Source organism: Anguilla anguilla, chromosome 10, assembly GCF_013347855.1.
Source record: "Anguilla anguilla isolate fAngAng1 chromosome 10, fAngAng1.pri, whole genome shotgun sequence".
NCBI classification, from domain to species: Eukaryota; Metazoa; Chordata; class Actinopteri; order Anguilliformes; family Anguillidae; genus Anguilla; species Anguilla anguilla.
This window is the reverse complement of record NC_049210.1, coordinates 148,775-165,984: the sequence shown is the minus strand read 5'-3', so window position 1 is coordinate 165,984 and position 17,210 is coordinate 148,775. Positions and strand designations below refer to the sequence as shown.

The 17,210-nt window shown below is 45.6% G+C and overlaps 1 long non-coding RNA gene across 1 annotated transcript; it reads right to left on the bottom strand.

Moving 5' to 3' along the window:
* Positions 1 to 1,024: 1,024 nt before the first annotated feature.
* Positions 1,025 to 17,210, bottom strand: LOC118237492. The gene is made up of 3 exons (XR_004767187.1): positions 17,132 to 17,210; positions 16,562 to 16,707; positions 1,025 to 1,964 (listed from the first exon to the last, which is right to left on the bottom strand). It is a non-coding gene; the product is annotated as an uncharacterized LOC118237492 (long non-coding RNA).

Genomic DNA, 17,210 nt, shown 5'->3' with positions numbered 1-17,210 from the left:
GTTTGAATATAAGAGGGGATAGTTTACCAGACCCCTACTTTTATTCCTTGTTGGAGACATGCAGTGCAGTAATCGTGCTCGATTTTTGGTTAACCTTCAAGTAAATAGTGCCAGGCAGATTAATGCACATCTAAGCAATCATTCAAAAAATTAGAGCTACTTTTAAACTCCGCCTTTTGACAAAAATATCTTGACATTTTATATATAAGAACGAAGCCATATTTCCAGCAAGTAAAAAATACTGAGATATTTTTTAATAAAAATTACACCACAAAATACCAGATATTTCTGTAATCAACTATAATTCTACCACTATGGTAGCAATCAAAATATAATTTTTTTTCAAAGAAAAAGAGTTTTTCTCCATTTGAATACATTTTAGCACATGCTATTTTCAGAAGTCATGATCTTCAAAATCTGATTCAGGAGACTAATCACCAAAAAAATGCCTCTGATTCATAGTTATTCTGTGTCCAAAACCATGGCACAGTCGACAGAAAGGTGGCGCTATAGTTGCAGATTACATCTGAAAACTTAAGTATACAGCTCCTGGCCTGTTTGCCATAGAGTCACAAAACTGTACAAATAAGCTAAAGAAAAAACTACCACAAGCAGCAACATAGTATCAGGGTTGGGGTTTATGGATTAGGAATGAGAGGTTAGGGTTTATGTATTAGGGATGAGGGGTTAGGGGTCAGGGTTTGTGTATTAGGGATGAGGGGTTAGGGGTTAGGGTTTATGCATTAGGGATGAGAGGTTAGGGGTCATGGTTTGTGTATTAGGGATTAGGGGTTGGGTTTATGTATTAGAGGTTAGGGATTAGGGGTTAGAGTTTATGTATTAGGGATGATGGCTTATGGGTTAGGGTTTATATGGGATCACAGTTATTTATGCATAGTGTCTGCAGACAGCAGTCTGATCGTTGTTCCTTTGCATGTAAAAGTTTTATGTCTATTTCTGGCGACAGTGCAAACAGCCAGTTGGAAATGTTTCTGTGCAAAAAAAGAAACTTCCAGAAGAGGTGTCAAGAAAAACATTATCATCTGTTTATTTGAAAAAACAGAAACAAGTACATCCGTAACTCAATAACCAACAAACCAGAACTTAAACTAAAGAGATGTCTGAGCCAGCTCTTGGTACAGGCATGAGGAGCCACATGAGACGCATGGCAGAACATGCATACACGCAGTCATGTGATGCATGGTCGAGCATGCATACACGCAGTCACATGACGCATAGTACAACATGCATACACGCAGTCAAGAACTCCATCATGCCATCACTGTAGAGAGAGGAAACGCAAAGCTCCAGCCAATCAGCCATGAGCGCTGGGAGAAAAAGGTCGCCCGGCAACAGTGGAAACGGCAGCCCTGTGTGCACACCGCTAGCAGCCTGTACGACTGAAGCAAGTACGGACACAAAAATAAGCTAATCGTGTCATATCATAAAAAATACAAAATAAAAACATTTCCAGTTTTAACCAGTCATAATTTCCCAGGATGCTCTCTGTGGAAGAGAGGGACCCAGAAAGAGCCGCGGCTGAGGGGCCAGAACAGGCCGGCAACGTGCCAGCGGCCTTCCCTCCACCGGCATTCCCTGCAGCGGCATTCCCTGAAGCGGCATTCCCTCCACCGCCATTCCCTGCAACGGCCTTCCCTCCACCGCCATTCCCTGCAACGGCCTTCCCTCCACCGCCATTCCCTGCAGCGGCCTTCCCTCCACCGCCATTGCCTGCAGCGGCCTTCCCTCCACCGCCATTGCCTGCAGCGGCCTTCCCTCCACCGCCATTCCCTGCAGCGGCCTTCCCTCCACCGCCATTCCCTGCAGCGGCCTTCCCTCCACCGCCATTCCCTCCACCAGCATTCCGGCTGCAGCCTGGCATGGCGTGCACGGCTCCCTCCACACAGACAGCTTTATAACGCACTTTCCTCCGTCTCTCATCTCACCTCCTCAAACAAGATTATCTGCAGTTACCAGAAAGTGTAATTTAATACCTGTGCTATTAGCACCTCCAAATCTCTGAGGTTAAGCATCAGCTTATGCGAAATGAGAAGGTTGTGTGTGCATTACAGAGAGGTTAGGACCTCAGTGAAGCAGGCAGTTTCATTAAGCACCCAACAGCCCGCTACACACAGCATATTATTCAATTACCTTACAGCTCATTCAAGGAAGCCGAATCATCAGGAATAATCTGTGCACCATACACACAGCAGTGTGGGGTATGAGCCTGTCTAACGTACACACTGCAGTGTTGGGTATGAGCCTGTCTAACATACACACAGCAGTGTGGGGTATGAGCTCTGTCTCATGGCAGTGTGGGGTATGAGGGGTCTCTGTCTCATGGCAGTGTGGGGTATGAGGGGTATCTGTCTCATGGCAGTGTGGAGTATGAGGGGTATCTGTCTCATGGCAGTGTGGAGTATGAGAGGTATCTGTCTCATGGCAGTGTGGGGTATGAGGGGTATCTGTCTCATGGTCATTGCAAAATGTTGGGACATAAGATCACTGCTCACCCTCCTGCTCCATTCGTTGTTAAACAGAAACATTTTAAGATCTTGCAAATGACTCTTTCATTAAGCAATCATTAATCCAGCAAGCCCAGCCCTATGGAGGAAACTAACCTGTGAATGAGTTTAATATGAGAGGATCTAATATCACACACCACACTGTGGTGAAATGGACCTGCTGTCTCTGGCACATTCTAATAAAGCACAGATTACCCACAAGCCTCCTCTGGCTCCACTTAACTACTGCTGACCTGGCAGATCAGCTGCGGCAGCAGAAGGTGAGGCGTGGGGCTCCGCCCCTGAAGGATATTATAATGAAGAGGTTTTAAGCCTGAACTGGGAGGACAGTGAGGCCAGGCCTCATATGAGCAGAGTTTCCTCTCCTACTGAGCTGCAGGGGCTTCAATGACATCCTCCATGAAGCTGCTACGAAGCCATCTTGAGGAGGGAGCAGGGCTCATATATCAGAGCTGGGGCAGTCTGGGGCAGTCTGGGGCAGATCGGGAAACAGCCCTCACATAGTGTATTATCACTTCAGTGATTGTCAGGCAGCAAAAACATCTGGGAATGACAGTATGTTCCTTATCAGAGCACTGGAAGCATGCAAACAGACAGCGCAGACAGCAAGCGCAGTCAGGGCAGCCAGAGCAAATAGGACAGACAGAGCAGGCAGCCAGCGCAGTCAAAGTAGGAGAATAAACACACAGCACATTGATTAAAATCACACCTCCTGTATAAGACCCCTGCTGACAACATGCACACATCAAAGGAGCCTCAGCTTCATAAGGTAAATGTGGCTTCATAAGGAAAGTGTGGCTTCATAAGGTAAACGTGGCATCATAAGGTAAACGTGGCTTCATAAGGTAAGTGTGGCTTCATAAGGTAAACGTGGCTTCATAAGGTAAACGTGGCTTCATAAGGTAAACGTGGCTTCATAAGGTGTAAACAGCTTCATAAGGTAAACACAGCACACTTCAGATTCTGTGCCAGTGAGAAGTCTTTGATGGTCTGGCATCAGAGACACAGCGACTGCAACTCTACTTCCTGTCTGTTTGATGAGTCTGACGCTGCACGTGCCCCCCCCCCCACGCCCCCCCTCCCTTTATGAAAATTGACTACACAAGGACTCCATTTTATGTTGCGGTTTTATTAGAGACGTCCTGTCTGTCAGGCGGGGGCCGAGCTGCAGAGCGATGCTGGTGATTAATCTGTCCGTCGCCGGCTGGCTGGCCCATTTTTCAGCCGGTTGTTTAAAACCTGTGGCTGCTCTCCCTTAGGGGCGTATATGCATTTCCCCTTGGTATTTATTGATATTCTGTTTCCCTAAATACAGCACCATTTGTCTCTGTTGTCACATCTCTGGGCCGGCCGTGTTCGAGAGAGCTTGAAAACGCGCCGTGATTGATAGGCAATCTCACCACCTGTGTCATCCATGGATTTCTCAGCTCACAGAGGGCTTTTACCCTTTCAGGAGCATTAATTGCCAATGTCCTGTTGCTAATTGCCTTATGTATTTGATTTAATACGTGAAATTAATTCATTTGAGAGGAGCCTCTGCACTGAGGAAAGCAGCTAAGTTAGAGGGAAGCATCTCTGCAGCCTTCTCAAGCGTTAGCCCGAGTTCTGCTTTAATTAGGTTGGATTTACGGAATTCTCCTTTAATTATGTCGCGGTCACTTTAATTGGGAGTAATTCCGAGCTCTGCAGCCGCCTGCCAGTACCAGTTAGTTTTTTGCTTGCTGAATGTGGGGTCTGGTCTGAGTCGGGTGTTTAAGTTTAAGCCCAATGCTGTGCTTTCCACACATCTGCCATGCCCAGAGCAAATCTCAAAATGGCCAGTCTGTTACCAGTTACAGTGCACTATACGCAAATTCAGCTAATCTAAAACTGCACAGGGTTTTTAAACCTTAAAAAAGAAAAACCATAATAATGTGTGAAATGAAGATGTTGTTTAAATGTAAAGATGCAGTACAGCTATATTCCTGTTGATGAGTTCTGTGATTTCACACTTAGTGTGGCGGCTGTGTTACTATCCTCCAGCCATTTTGTGTGGGGGCTGTGTTACTATCCTCCAGCCATTGTGTGTGGGGGCTGTGTTACTATCCTGCAGCCATTTTGTGTGGGGGCTGGGTTACTATCCTCCAGCCATTGTGTGTGGGGGCTGTGTTACTATCCTGCAGCCATTTTGTGTGGGGGCTGTGTTACTATCCTGCAGCCATTTTGTGTGGGGGCTGTGTTACTATCCTGCAGCCATTTTGTGTGGGGGCTGTGTTACTATCCTGCAGCCATTTTGTGTGGGGGCTGGGTTACTATCCTGCAGTCATTTTGTGTGGGGGCTGGGTTACTATCCTCCAGCCATTGTGTGTGGGGGCTGGGTTACTATCCTGCAGCCATTTTGTGTGGGGGCTGGGTTACTATCCTGCAGCCATTTTGTGTGGGGGCTGGGTTACTATCCTGCAGCCATTTTGTGTGGGGGCTGGGTTACTATCCTGCAGCCATTTTGTGTGGGGGCTGTGTTACTATCCTGCAGCCATTTTGTGTGGGGGCTGGGTTACTATCCTCCAGCCATTGTGTGTGGGGGCTGGGTCACTATCCTGCAGCCATTTTGTGTAGGCTATATATGCAGTATAGACCGTATATGCAGTATATGCAGTACAAGCTGTATTTGTGAAGTTTACATTTTTTTCTTGTGCAAGCATCACGCACGTGTTCTTAATTGTCACCATCTCTTTTTAAATTGTTTGGTTTTGACTCTCGAGTGCAAAAGATTGTTAACTTCATTTAGGCCATTTATATTCCACAATACCTCATTTTTATCATTGTCATCCTCCAACACTTTGAGTGCAGTGCACATAAGGGATGGAAAACGACAGTAAGCTTGAGGCGCATTGTTTTTCTTAGGCCAAGATTTCTAAGATGTAGCCCAGCTTTATCTAATTTTAAGTCTTTGTTTCCCAGAATAGCTAAACAAAATGTTTATCAAACAATGTCTATAGCATATAAGTCTACTAAAGCCGGACAGTTATTGGACCCTCTAAGCGGGTCCCTCTAAGCGGGTCCCTCTAAGCGGGTCCCTCTAAGCGGGTCCCTTTAAAAAGGTCCCTTTAAAAGGGTCGACTACTAGAAAACAGCCTTTAGGCTCCCAAAAAAGTCCCACCCCTGGTTTGCATAACTTACTGTACCGTTCAGCACCACACTTGCTGTCTCTCTTGGGACTGTACCGTTCCCCTGTAGGGTACAACTGGCCTTCCATATGCTGACATACACATGCATGCATGAAACATAACAAATAAATATAGAGATGTAGCCCAGCTTTATCTAATTTTAAGTCTTTGTTTCCCAGAATAGCTAAACAAAATGTTTATCAAACAATGTCTATAGCATATAAGTCTACTAAAGCCGGACAGTTATTGGACCCTCTAAGCGGGTCCCTCTAAGCGGGTCCCTCTAAGCGGGTCCCTTTAAAAGGGTCCCTTTAAAAGGGTCGACTACTAGAAAACAGCCTTTAGGCTCCCAAAAAAGTCCCACCCCTGGTTTGCATAACTTACTGTACCGTTCAGCACCACACTTGCTGTCTCTCTTGGGACTGTACCGTTCCCCTGTAGGGTACAACTGGCCTTCCATATGCTGACATACACATGCATGCATGAAACATAACAAATAAATATAGAGAACTGAATTTTTTAAACTAGTGTTTTTTTTATAAATGATGTCATGCTTCAGAACTAAATGTGCCGTGTTACATGACAACATCAGGGGCATGTGTCACAATGTGGTAAGTTTATATGAACAGACTAAGCTACACAAACAAAGTAATAACCAGCTTCAGCAACATACAGGGACATGTATGCTGAAACAGGAAGTGGTCCTGGGGCTGGTCTGGATCTAACAGTGGCCATAAAGGAGTTTCTCTCTGCTTAGAAACAGCTTCGAAAGAAGCATCCAGCATCACCCGTAAGAACAGAGCTGTCAAGCAGAGCAATTCGCCTCTGAAAGTTCCTCAGCGACATGCTTTGAATTGCATTATTTCTTTGTTAACTGGCAATTCAATTAATTCATTCTCAAAAGGAGCTGCCATCTCAGCAGTAAAGTATTTTACATTATTTCTGCTCTTCATTTATGATGAGAGGTTTGAATTGAAATTAACTTTCCAAATGCGATAAGGCAAGCCACAAAAGATGCTTCTTCCCCATTGTTTTAGGAGTTCGGTTTTCTACCAGGAAAAGTGTCAGCAATAATGCAGGAACAGCACGTCTAAACCCAAGAAACCTGACAGTGAAATGTGCGGAGTTACACAGTGTACTGGGGAATGACAGAGCGATAACAGAGCAGGCTGTGTGTGTGTGTGTGTGTGTGTGTGTGTTAAGTGTGTGTGTGTGTGTGTGTGTGTGAGAGAGACTGTGTGTGTGTGTGTGTGTGTGAGAGAGACAGTGTATGTGTATGTATGTGTATTTATTTCCCAATAAAAAATAAACAGCCTTAAGAAAATGTTGACTTCAGCTCCACATCAATTGACTCCTGCATCCATTTAGACAAACCAGACAGTCTTTCTGCAGCCCCATCACTACTATGGACAGCATTCTCCTTACTGCATTCATACATGTCCTGTAACCACCAGCCAAGCACTCTAATCAGACACATCATTCACATCAACACTCACAGAACCAGTTAAAAATGCGACAAAATCCAGTTCCTTCGGAGTACTGAGAGCGGAAATCGGTTGAAAAGGTAAAATGTTAAACAGGTAAACTACTTCACTTTCAGCCCACTGTGTTCTCCATGCGCAATGAGTCCCTTTACGTAGGGAGTGAGGAAAATAAACAAACTAACCTAATACATATAGGATCACGTAGAAATGACTCTGCGACAGAGCGCAGATCTGAATCAATATAGCTAGCTTTTATGTACTGGCTCATGACAACGTCAAAGAGACCCCCACCACAGCCTGCCCTACGCATGGTCAGGTCAGTGAAGAATAATAATCCTTCCAACCGTTCCTTTTTCATAGTAGGAACAAAAAAACCTTTTGGAAGCAATACTGAAATAAAGAAATAGAACAGGAACATTTTGAACAACATCAAGTGCATAAAACATGTGGTCTGTCCTGACTGTAGATCTCCAAAAAGACTAAAATCACAGCGAGGGAAAGGACTGCTGCAGACCAAAGGTCAGCCTGTCAGTCTGCCCTTGGCTGACCTCTGTGGATCCCTGCGTGAGCCTCATGACCACACCTGTCACTCAAACACCGCCTGCATTGGCTGGACTGTAAACCTGAGCACTGCTAGTGGAAAAGCAGATGACATATTTCAGTAATCTTTCCTTACATGATGGAGAATAGCAGAGCAGACAGTCAGACAGCAGATGGCTCACGCACGTGTAGGTTCTGTCCTACAGGGCCTCTGCTGCACTTCAGCAGTATTCAGGGCATTTCTGCATAAAAGCTGCTGCATTTGGCCAAACACAAGCCGAGCCCATGCGACTGGCAGCTCCATACAACCCCACACAGCCCCACACGGCCCCCACAGAGCCCCACACAGCTCCACACAGCTCCACAGAGCCCCACAGAGCTGCACACAGCTCACTCCACACAGCTCCACACAGCCCCACACAGCTCACTCCACACAACCCCACACAGCTCACTCCACACAGCCCCACACAGCTCGCTCCACACAGCTCACTCCACACAGCCCGTGTGTGACTGGCTGCAAACCGCACTGCAGATCTGTCTGCGGGGCCTGTTTCCTGGGGCGTTTGCAGTGGCTGATGGGTAAATGCCCTGAAGAGCAGATGTGAAGGATCTAACAGGGTTGTCCACCTCCGAGCCCCAGGGCCCCCCCCCCGCCATGAATAAACTCACAGCTCAAATATCAGAGGGTAATTGGGCCATGGTCCTTTCTCAGGATTCCTGTTTTCTTTCCCCTTCTGAGAAAGAAAGCGAAAGAAGACAGGAATGCAGCAGCTAATTGCTTCAAACACACAATGCCATGGCATCCATGTGCTGAATTAAGTGTGTGACATTGAACAACGACAGGACAACACACACCCCACACATCATGCCCAGTTCACTCAGCGGAAAGCCAAGCAGAATAAGTCCTTCGTATAAAATGATCCTCATCAACTTTTATAATTACAGAATTTTAGCGGGAGTCCCAAACTAATAACCGTGTTTCAGGTGGGTGGAATGGCACTTTGGACTCCGACCAAGTCAAAAAAAATGCTGATTAATCAACATTTAATATACTTGCGAGTATGAAAATAAAATTGTCATGCTTGGAGGAGTTCATGAGTTCATTAGCAGACTTTCAATATCCCACCCTTAGGTTAGCCAATCAGCAGTGATTTATACGCAATAAGCCATTCTCATAGTCAGCATGCAATTTCTAATGTAATTGAATGAGCATTCTCACAGCAGCAGTTCAGCGCAACGCCCAGCAGGGGGCACACTGTAGTTTCACTAGTTGAAGCGACTTCTTTTTCTCAGTGCTTCAAAATATTGGCTTTGAAGTGCAATCTCATAACTACATTAATAAAGCATAATCTAATGAGCCGTGGCAGAAACACTTTATTTTTTTTATTTATTAATTTATTCCAGGAAGCCAATTAATGCAGTGTGTAACCTGGCATGTTTGAGACCAAGCTAAAAATCAAACATTGATGACTTCCTGCAAGTGCAATCAATTTTCCACTTGGGTGTAGAAAAATTCCAGTGAAGTTAATTGAACATTTAGAGCATGCTGGGAAGGTAATTACCGGCTCAGGTAGAGTGAAGGCCTTATCTACTGCATATTATGCTGCGGAGAGAAACTGGAACTGTGGGTCTGTTAGACGGTACTGGACTAATCTGAAAAGCACAGAAGGCTAATTGGTTAATCGGACCGCAAAGAACAGGGAAGGTAAGTTAATTATGGAAGATCAGTTAGCCATTAACATCATATTAGTGCCATTCACTTTCATCCCACCCCACCCCTACAATAACGCCCAAAACCAATAGGAATAACTAAAAGGTTTGGCCAATTCTATGAAAAAAAACTTTTAAACTCCCCCCCACCTCCCATCTTGACACCAATTTTTCCTATTTTATGTCAGGGGAAATTATACCGGTCATATTTTCAAATTCAGACGCTATCCTGTAAGACCAGGTGCACCTTTGACAGGGAGCTGGCTCCAGACCATGCCTCCCTCCTGGAGGGGATCTGCACTTTATATCTCTGAGTATTTCCCAGATTTTGTCAGACCCTAACAATGAATGGCAGTAGGAATGGGCTGCAATATTAGATACCTGGAACATGCCTGTCTCGGTTAGGCACACAGGACAACAATTCCCACTATCTGTCCTCTGTCTTCCACCATCTTATAAAGCATTTACTTCATAAGAGGAGAGAGTGAAGGAGAAGCCACAAAGTCATGTATAGAGCCCTGATCTCTCTCCCTCTCTCTAAAACACTATCTGTGACTGAGCCCTGGTGCATCTCTCTCTCTCTCTCTCTCTCACCCCAGACTCCAGGCCTCAGAGCTGTCAGGCATTAGGCACACACACGTGCTTGCGGGGGTCACGCGGGGGTCACGTTATGAACATGCTCTCTGGAACGCGCAGCCGAGCTGCAGAGTCTGGTAATGACAGAGGAGAGGCAGGTATGCGATTTAAGGAGGAGTCATGTTGCTGTCACTCTGCTTTCCCACATCAATCCCAGTCCTCATGCATTCTGATGTGCTCCTCTCTGGGTTCCCCCCCCGAAAGGCCTCACACCCGTCAGCGTGACTTTAAAATGGCCGCTTCTTTACCGCTGATAGAAATGTAAATCTGTGTCTACCTATTCATTTGTGTTAACCCAGCAGCCGTTTGTGAAATTAATCATCAGGACAGATAGTCCCATTTACACAGAGATGGGCACTGAAACAGGCAGCAGTGTGCACGAGGAGAGGGCCACATAGCTCAGGAGGTAAGACCGATTGTCTGGCAGTCGGAGGGTTGCTGGTTCAAACCCCGCCCTGGGCGTGTCGAAGTGTCCTTGAGCAAGACACCTAATCCCTAACTGCTCTGGCGAATGAGAGGCATCAATTGTAAAGCGCTTTGGAGAAAAGCGCTATATAAATGCAGTCCATTTACCATTTAGGCCTAAATATGAATAAGCATGTTACACTGCTCAAACACCCGAAGCCCCAGCGGACGGCCCCCTCGAACCTTGGGCCAGGAGAAGGCAGTCATGCATGTGCATCTGGGGATGAACCTACAGCAGACAGGTGGGGTGAGGGTGGGCTTAGGGGTGGGGTGAGGGTGGGGTAAGGGGCTGCCGTCTGAAATCAGTGCAAAAAATCTCTCCAGTTTTCAGAAAACAAATCTGGTAAATGAGTCCAGTAGAAATGTGTCCAGAACCAGCTCTTTGTGTTTTCTGCATTCATTAATTCTGCTGTTCCGTGGGCAAGGGGCAGAAATAAACCCTCTTCTGTTCATCTTCCTTTCAACCCTGCAAAAAGAATTCATTCAACACAGCCACCAATGTGGAAGAGGCCATTCTGCTAATTGCATAAAGCCAGCTGACTGCAGCTGAATCCCATGCTCACATCAGTCATACGCCACCAACATCATTTCCCTGTCCTCAGGTGTCATTGGGCTGATGTCCTTGGCATGTACTGTACATTAGCAAGCCATTGTGTGGTTATAAAGCACAGATCAGACACTATGGTTTATTCCACACACACACACACACACACACACACACACACATTCACACTCACACACACACATTCACACTCACACTTCTAGACTCCACTTCTTTCCCTGTAACCGTGTGAGGTTCCACTGTAACCATGGGAGTTCTCCTGTAACCATGTGAGGTTCCCTGTAACCTGGCGATGACCCCTCACCCCTCAGATTGGCTGCAGATCAGCGGGTCCCAGCTGGGCATTGGGAAGCAGTGCAGGATGCAGAGCAGCCAGGCGGGGTTTCTGGCCTGAGCCCAGTTCTCCAGTCACATTCCGTTCATCCCGACCAGCACCCCAGTAACAGGCCTGCCACGGGGCACCAAACACAGTCAAACACAGTTTCTTCTGTAATGGGCCCTGTGCTGTGAAGGCTCTGACTGAATTCTGAAACGATGTTAGCTGTTCAACGCACACACCCTCCATTTAGGACTAAGTACATGGTCCTTGTGTTCATTTGCATTATCTAGAGCATCTGAATAAAACATAAAACCTGGATTCAAACAGGGCAGCACAGCTAATTCTAAACAGGATGAAACTGTCCTAGTTTGATTTGATTATTAAACAGTCCAAAATATTTTCATAACCCCCCACAAGCAAGTTGGACATTTTTTCAAAAAGCACTGTCATCATTTATTTCTGAGGAACTTAGAGCTCAATAATAAATATTGAACCTGGTGATGTACACAGGACATTTGGGGATCTCTGCACTAGGACAGATGGCTGTCTTACATAGCAATTCGCTGCAGTTCTTTGAATCTCATCTCAGTTTGTGTCAATAAACAACAGACATTGAGAGCCTGATTCTTTAAATAAGCTATTGTACCCAAAGCTGCACATCTATCCATCTTCCCACAGGCTTGAGCAGAAGCAAAACACAGCCCTTTTCTGCCCTCTAGTGGCGAATATAATCTAGACATTCCAGTCCTGCAGAGGGCTGCTCTCACCCCTTTTCAGACGCTAATCACACACGTTTTGCCAAAGTGTGTGATTCAGGACCGTGTGTGATTCAGGACCGTGTGTGTTCAGAAGCGTGTGTGTTCAGAAGCGTGTGTGTTCAGAAGCGTGTGTGTTCAGAAGCGTGTGTGTTCAGCACCGTGTGTGTTCAGCACCGTGTGTGTTCAGGACTGTGTGTGTTCAGGACTGTGTGTGTTCAGGACTGTGTGTGTTCAGGACTGTGTGTGTTCAGAAGCGTGTGTGTTCAGGACCGTGTGTGTTCAGGACTGTGTGCATTCAGGACTGTGTGCATTCAGAAGCTTTTCCTGAGCGTGTGCAGCCTCAGTGTCTGTCAGCGCTCATCCTTGTTTAAACAGATTAACTGACAGCAGAGAGAAAACAAGCCAGCAAACTACCCAGCAAACAAGCCAGCAAACTACCCAGCAAACAAGCCAGCAAACTACCCAGCAAACTACCCAGCAAACAAGCCAGCAAACTACCCAGCAAACTAGCGCGTCCCGACAGAGCCAGCTTTAGCGCTGCCAGAGACAAGCCCAAACTGCCACCACCGCCAAAGAACCACGTATCCTTTCCCACGGTAAAAACCCCACTCTGCCCTCCCCACCCCAGCCCCACACACACCCCTCTCCACCCCCACTCAGCCCCACCCCAGCACACCTCTGCCCCACCCTAACCCCACACACCCCTCTCCACCCCTACTCTGCCCCACCCTAACCCCACACACCCCTCTCCACCCCCATTCAGCCCCACCCGACCCCACTCCACCCCCAGATACAGGGAAACCTGCAGACACAGGGAACTCACACAGACACAGGGAAACCTGCGCAGATACAGGGAACTCACACAGATACAGGGAAACCTGCGCAGATACAGGGAACTCACACACAGATACAGGGAAACCTGCACAGATACAGGGAACTCACACACAGATACAGGGAAACCTGCACAGATACAGGGAACTCACACAGATACAGGGGAATCCAATCCTCTACCCTCTCAGTTATTTTGAAAGGACAGGAGAGGCGAGCTCACCTGCAAATCCAGTTAGAGCTGGGACTGTGCGAACGCTCTGCCACCCTGCGGTGACCTCTGACCCCCAGCTAGCCCTACGGAATTTCAGCCTGAAAGGAGACATCTAACAGCACTTATACAGATTACCCCACATGCTCTCCATCCCATTGCCAAAAGAGGATCTCCCATTCAATTAAAGAAAACCTGTTTTATTGATTTCTCTTCAGTGCTATCAGAGCCTTGTGTGTGCATGTGTGTTTGTGCAAGAGTGCAATTTTACAAGTCACAAAGACACTTTAAATAGCAGCAAAGAGAGCAAACACCCGGCCTTAACCACCAAATAGCTAGCACAGGCTAACGTGCGCATGCGCTTGCCTGTGTGTGATTGTGTGTGTATGTGTGTGTGTATGCGCACGTGTGTGTGTGCACGTATGTGTTTGTGTGTATGTGCACGTGTGTGTGTGTGTGTGTGTGTATGTGCACGTATGTGTGTGTGTGTGTGTGTGTGCACGTATGTGTGTGTGTGTGTGTGTGCGTGTATGTATGTGCACGTGTGTGTGTGCATCTCTGTCTGACCTTGAGAAGAGCAGGGAAGCTGGCCAGGTACCACTAACGATTTTACAACGACTGCATCTTAATTTAGGCTCCTGTAAGCCACCCCTCTCATATCCACCATCAGCTTACATCTTAATAAAAATATCTCCAGACAGCTCATGAAAAACCTGGAAACAGGAGCACAGGGTCCAACCAGTAGCCCCCGAATTACCCCGAACAGCAGGGCATCCGACTCTCTCAGTTTGAGTGTAGAATGGATGAGCAGGATATAAGAATATAACTTCATTGTATGGTAGCTTCAAAGCGCTTGAGCAGTTTAGAGGCATTTTGAGCTGGCAAAAGGAAGACTTCAGCCCGTCTCCGTGCAAATCAATGTTTGAAATGAGGATAAATGACAGCATTAAATGAGGCCAGCGCATGTTCTCCCCACGACTCCCGATAAAGACCACGTGACATGCCACGCCCAGCCGGCTGTGCTTAAGGTTGCCATGGAATCCTCTTCGTAAAAGTCAAAAAGAGCACAGATCATTTTTCACTTTTCTGTCATCGCTGATGCTCAACTCTCAGCCGTGCCTGTCTTTGAGATCCCACTCGCATTCAGGCCATTACGATCGCCCTGATAACACGTCCTTCCCACTAAATCATCCTTTCATTCTGCCATCCCACCATCACTTATTTCCATTCCACCATTAGTTGTTGATGGCCATTGGGCATATGGCATAAATTGCAAAGAGCTATCAGGATAATCTTAATTAAGATAGCAGCAGGGCAACAGAGAGGCAAACAAATGCACTGAAACAAGGAAGGTAGAGATGTGCTATAGTTATTCATACTGCTCCTCCCACTCCACTCTACTCTGCTCCACCCATCCCACATGCTCCTCCTACTCAGCCCCACCCACCCCACACAGCCCCACCCACTCCACTCTGCCCCACCCATCCCACATGCTCTTCCTACTCAGCCCCACCCACTCCACTCTGCCCCACCCATCCCACATGCTCCTCCTACTCAGCCCCGCCCACTCCACTCTGCCCCACCCACCCCACATGCTCCTCCTACTCAGTCTCGCCCACTCCACTCTGCCCCACCCACCCCACAATCTCCTTCTACTCAACCCCGCCCACACCACACAGCCCCGCCCACCCCACACAGCTGTGCACATGTGAATGAGCTGATCAGCCACAACCACTGAATGTCCTCAGATCTCCTATGATTTTCTGCCATATAATCGCTACAAGACTGTTGTCACGGGATACAAAACTGATATATAGCCATTTTGCTATTTTCCTTCTATTTTTTTCATAATTAACAACAATGAAAATGCTATACAATTCAGTGGTGCGTAGCTTAATATTTGTTACAATTATTTTATTTAAATGAACTTGTCATTGACGTCAATCATTACAAGACTTGCTTGCTGTCAACAGAACTCAACTATAGCATTTCTGTATATCAATCATTATGACATGGTTTGTGTTTAAATTGCTGCAATAGCTATTATTGTGTCTTACACTGCTTATCATAAAAAATAAATGACACGTATAAGGTCTAATAGCCTATACATCTCCATATGTAAAGGGTTTGGCAAAATATTTTCACATCTGAAAAAAAAAAGTCAAGCTTGCAATATAGCTCAATTACCACAAGGAAATGTTTATTCCCATTCCCTGGAGTTTATGCATGTATAAGAATGCTTTCACATCAGCTTCAGCCTTTATTGGCCAAATATGTTTGTGTACACAAGGAATTTCACTCAGTCTATCATTCACTCTCAGTGTAACAGCCAAGAGAAAAACAATGAAAACAAGTATATACAGTAATATTGCCAAGAAATGTACATTATATGGCACATTGTACAATTTTATAAATCTCAACTTGTGCATCACTTTTCATGTTAGATCAAATCTACAGAATTTTTTTTTTCTTTTTTTAAAGAGTTAAATAAAGTTTTATAAATGAGCCTCATGGATCCGTTAAGTTTCCCATCAGTCTGAACAAACTGAGATAGATAAAATATCAGTAATATCAGATATAATAGTAGTTTTCAGGGATGCACATAAGCCAGCTAAAGCCAAACTCCAGATTTACAGCAGCTTGTTGGCTAGCTGTTCAGCCAGCAGCATATGGACAGCAACATAAAGCAGCATAAAGCTAGCAGCATATGGACAGCAACATAAAGCAGCATAAAGCTAGCAGCATATGGATAGCAACATAAAGCAGCATAAAGCTAGCAGCATATGGATAGCAACATAAAGCTGCATAAAGCTAGCAGCATATGGATAGCAACATAAAGCTACATAAAGCTAGCAGCATATGGATAGCAACATGAGGCAGTATAAAGCTAGCAGCATATGGATAGCAACATGAGGCCGTATCAAGCTAGCAGCATATGGATAGCAACATAAAGCAGCATAAAGCCAGCAGCATATGGATAGCAACATAAAGCAGCATAAAGCTAGCAGCATATGGATAGCAACATAAAGCAGCATAAAGCTAGCAGCATATAGCTAGATAGCAACATAAAGCTGCATAAAGCTAGCAGCATATGGATAGCAACATAAAGCAGCATAAAGCTAGCAGCATATGGATAGCAACATAAAGCAGCATAAAGCTAGCAGCATATGGATAGCAACATAAAGCAGCATAAAGCTAGCAGCATATAGCTAGATAGCAACATAAAGCTGCATAAAGCTAGTAGCATATGGATAGCAACATAAAGCAGCATATGGATAGCAACATAAAGCTGCATAAGGCTAGCTAACCTAACACTGCTGTACGCCAACTAACGATGATGCAAAACACTTAGACTTGGAGTACTAAGCAGCACTTACCTGTTTGCCAGTGGTCTTCTGGGCTGCCTCCTCTAGTGGTGGTTTCATGGGGGGAAAATGTTTCCAAAACCTTAAACGAAGCTTTCCAGGATGATTGGTGAAACCTGGCAGCACATTTCCATCTGGTCCATCAAGGCCCTCTTCCTCTGTTGATGGTATGGGACATTTTTTACAAATATATCCAATTAGAAATCAAAGACTTAGGCCTACTGCTTGTGAAGAGTGAAGACTAACTAACTCTTTCTCTCTCCCACAGTCAATAATCTTACCATCCAAGCTCATGTATATGTATGTATATATATATATATATATATATATATATATATATATATATATATATATATTCACCCACATTTAATATCTTACGCAGTGTGCTGTAATGGGTTAGACTATATAATATATATATAGTCACACAGGTATCAGGCTCAATGCACTCTTAAATGATCTGTGCCAGCATCATCAGAACAGAGATGTTCCCCACCGGGAAAATTGACAGGGAGTTGCAGGTTGTGTTGTGCTGCTCTGTGAAATAGCACAGAGCCAGTTAATAATAATGTGAAAAATTCTAACCTGTGATTCATAAGTGTCACAGTAAAAGCAGTGGCTACTCAGATCTGGCCCTGGAGGCCAGCAGTCCTGCTGCTTTTCA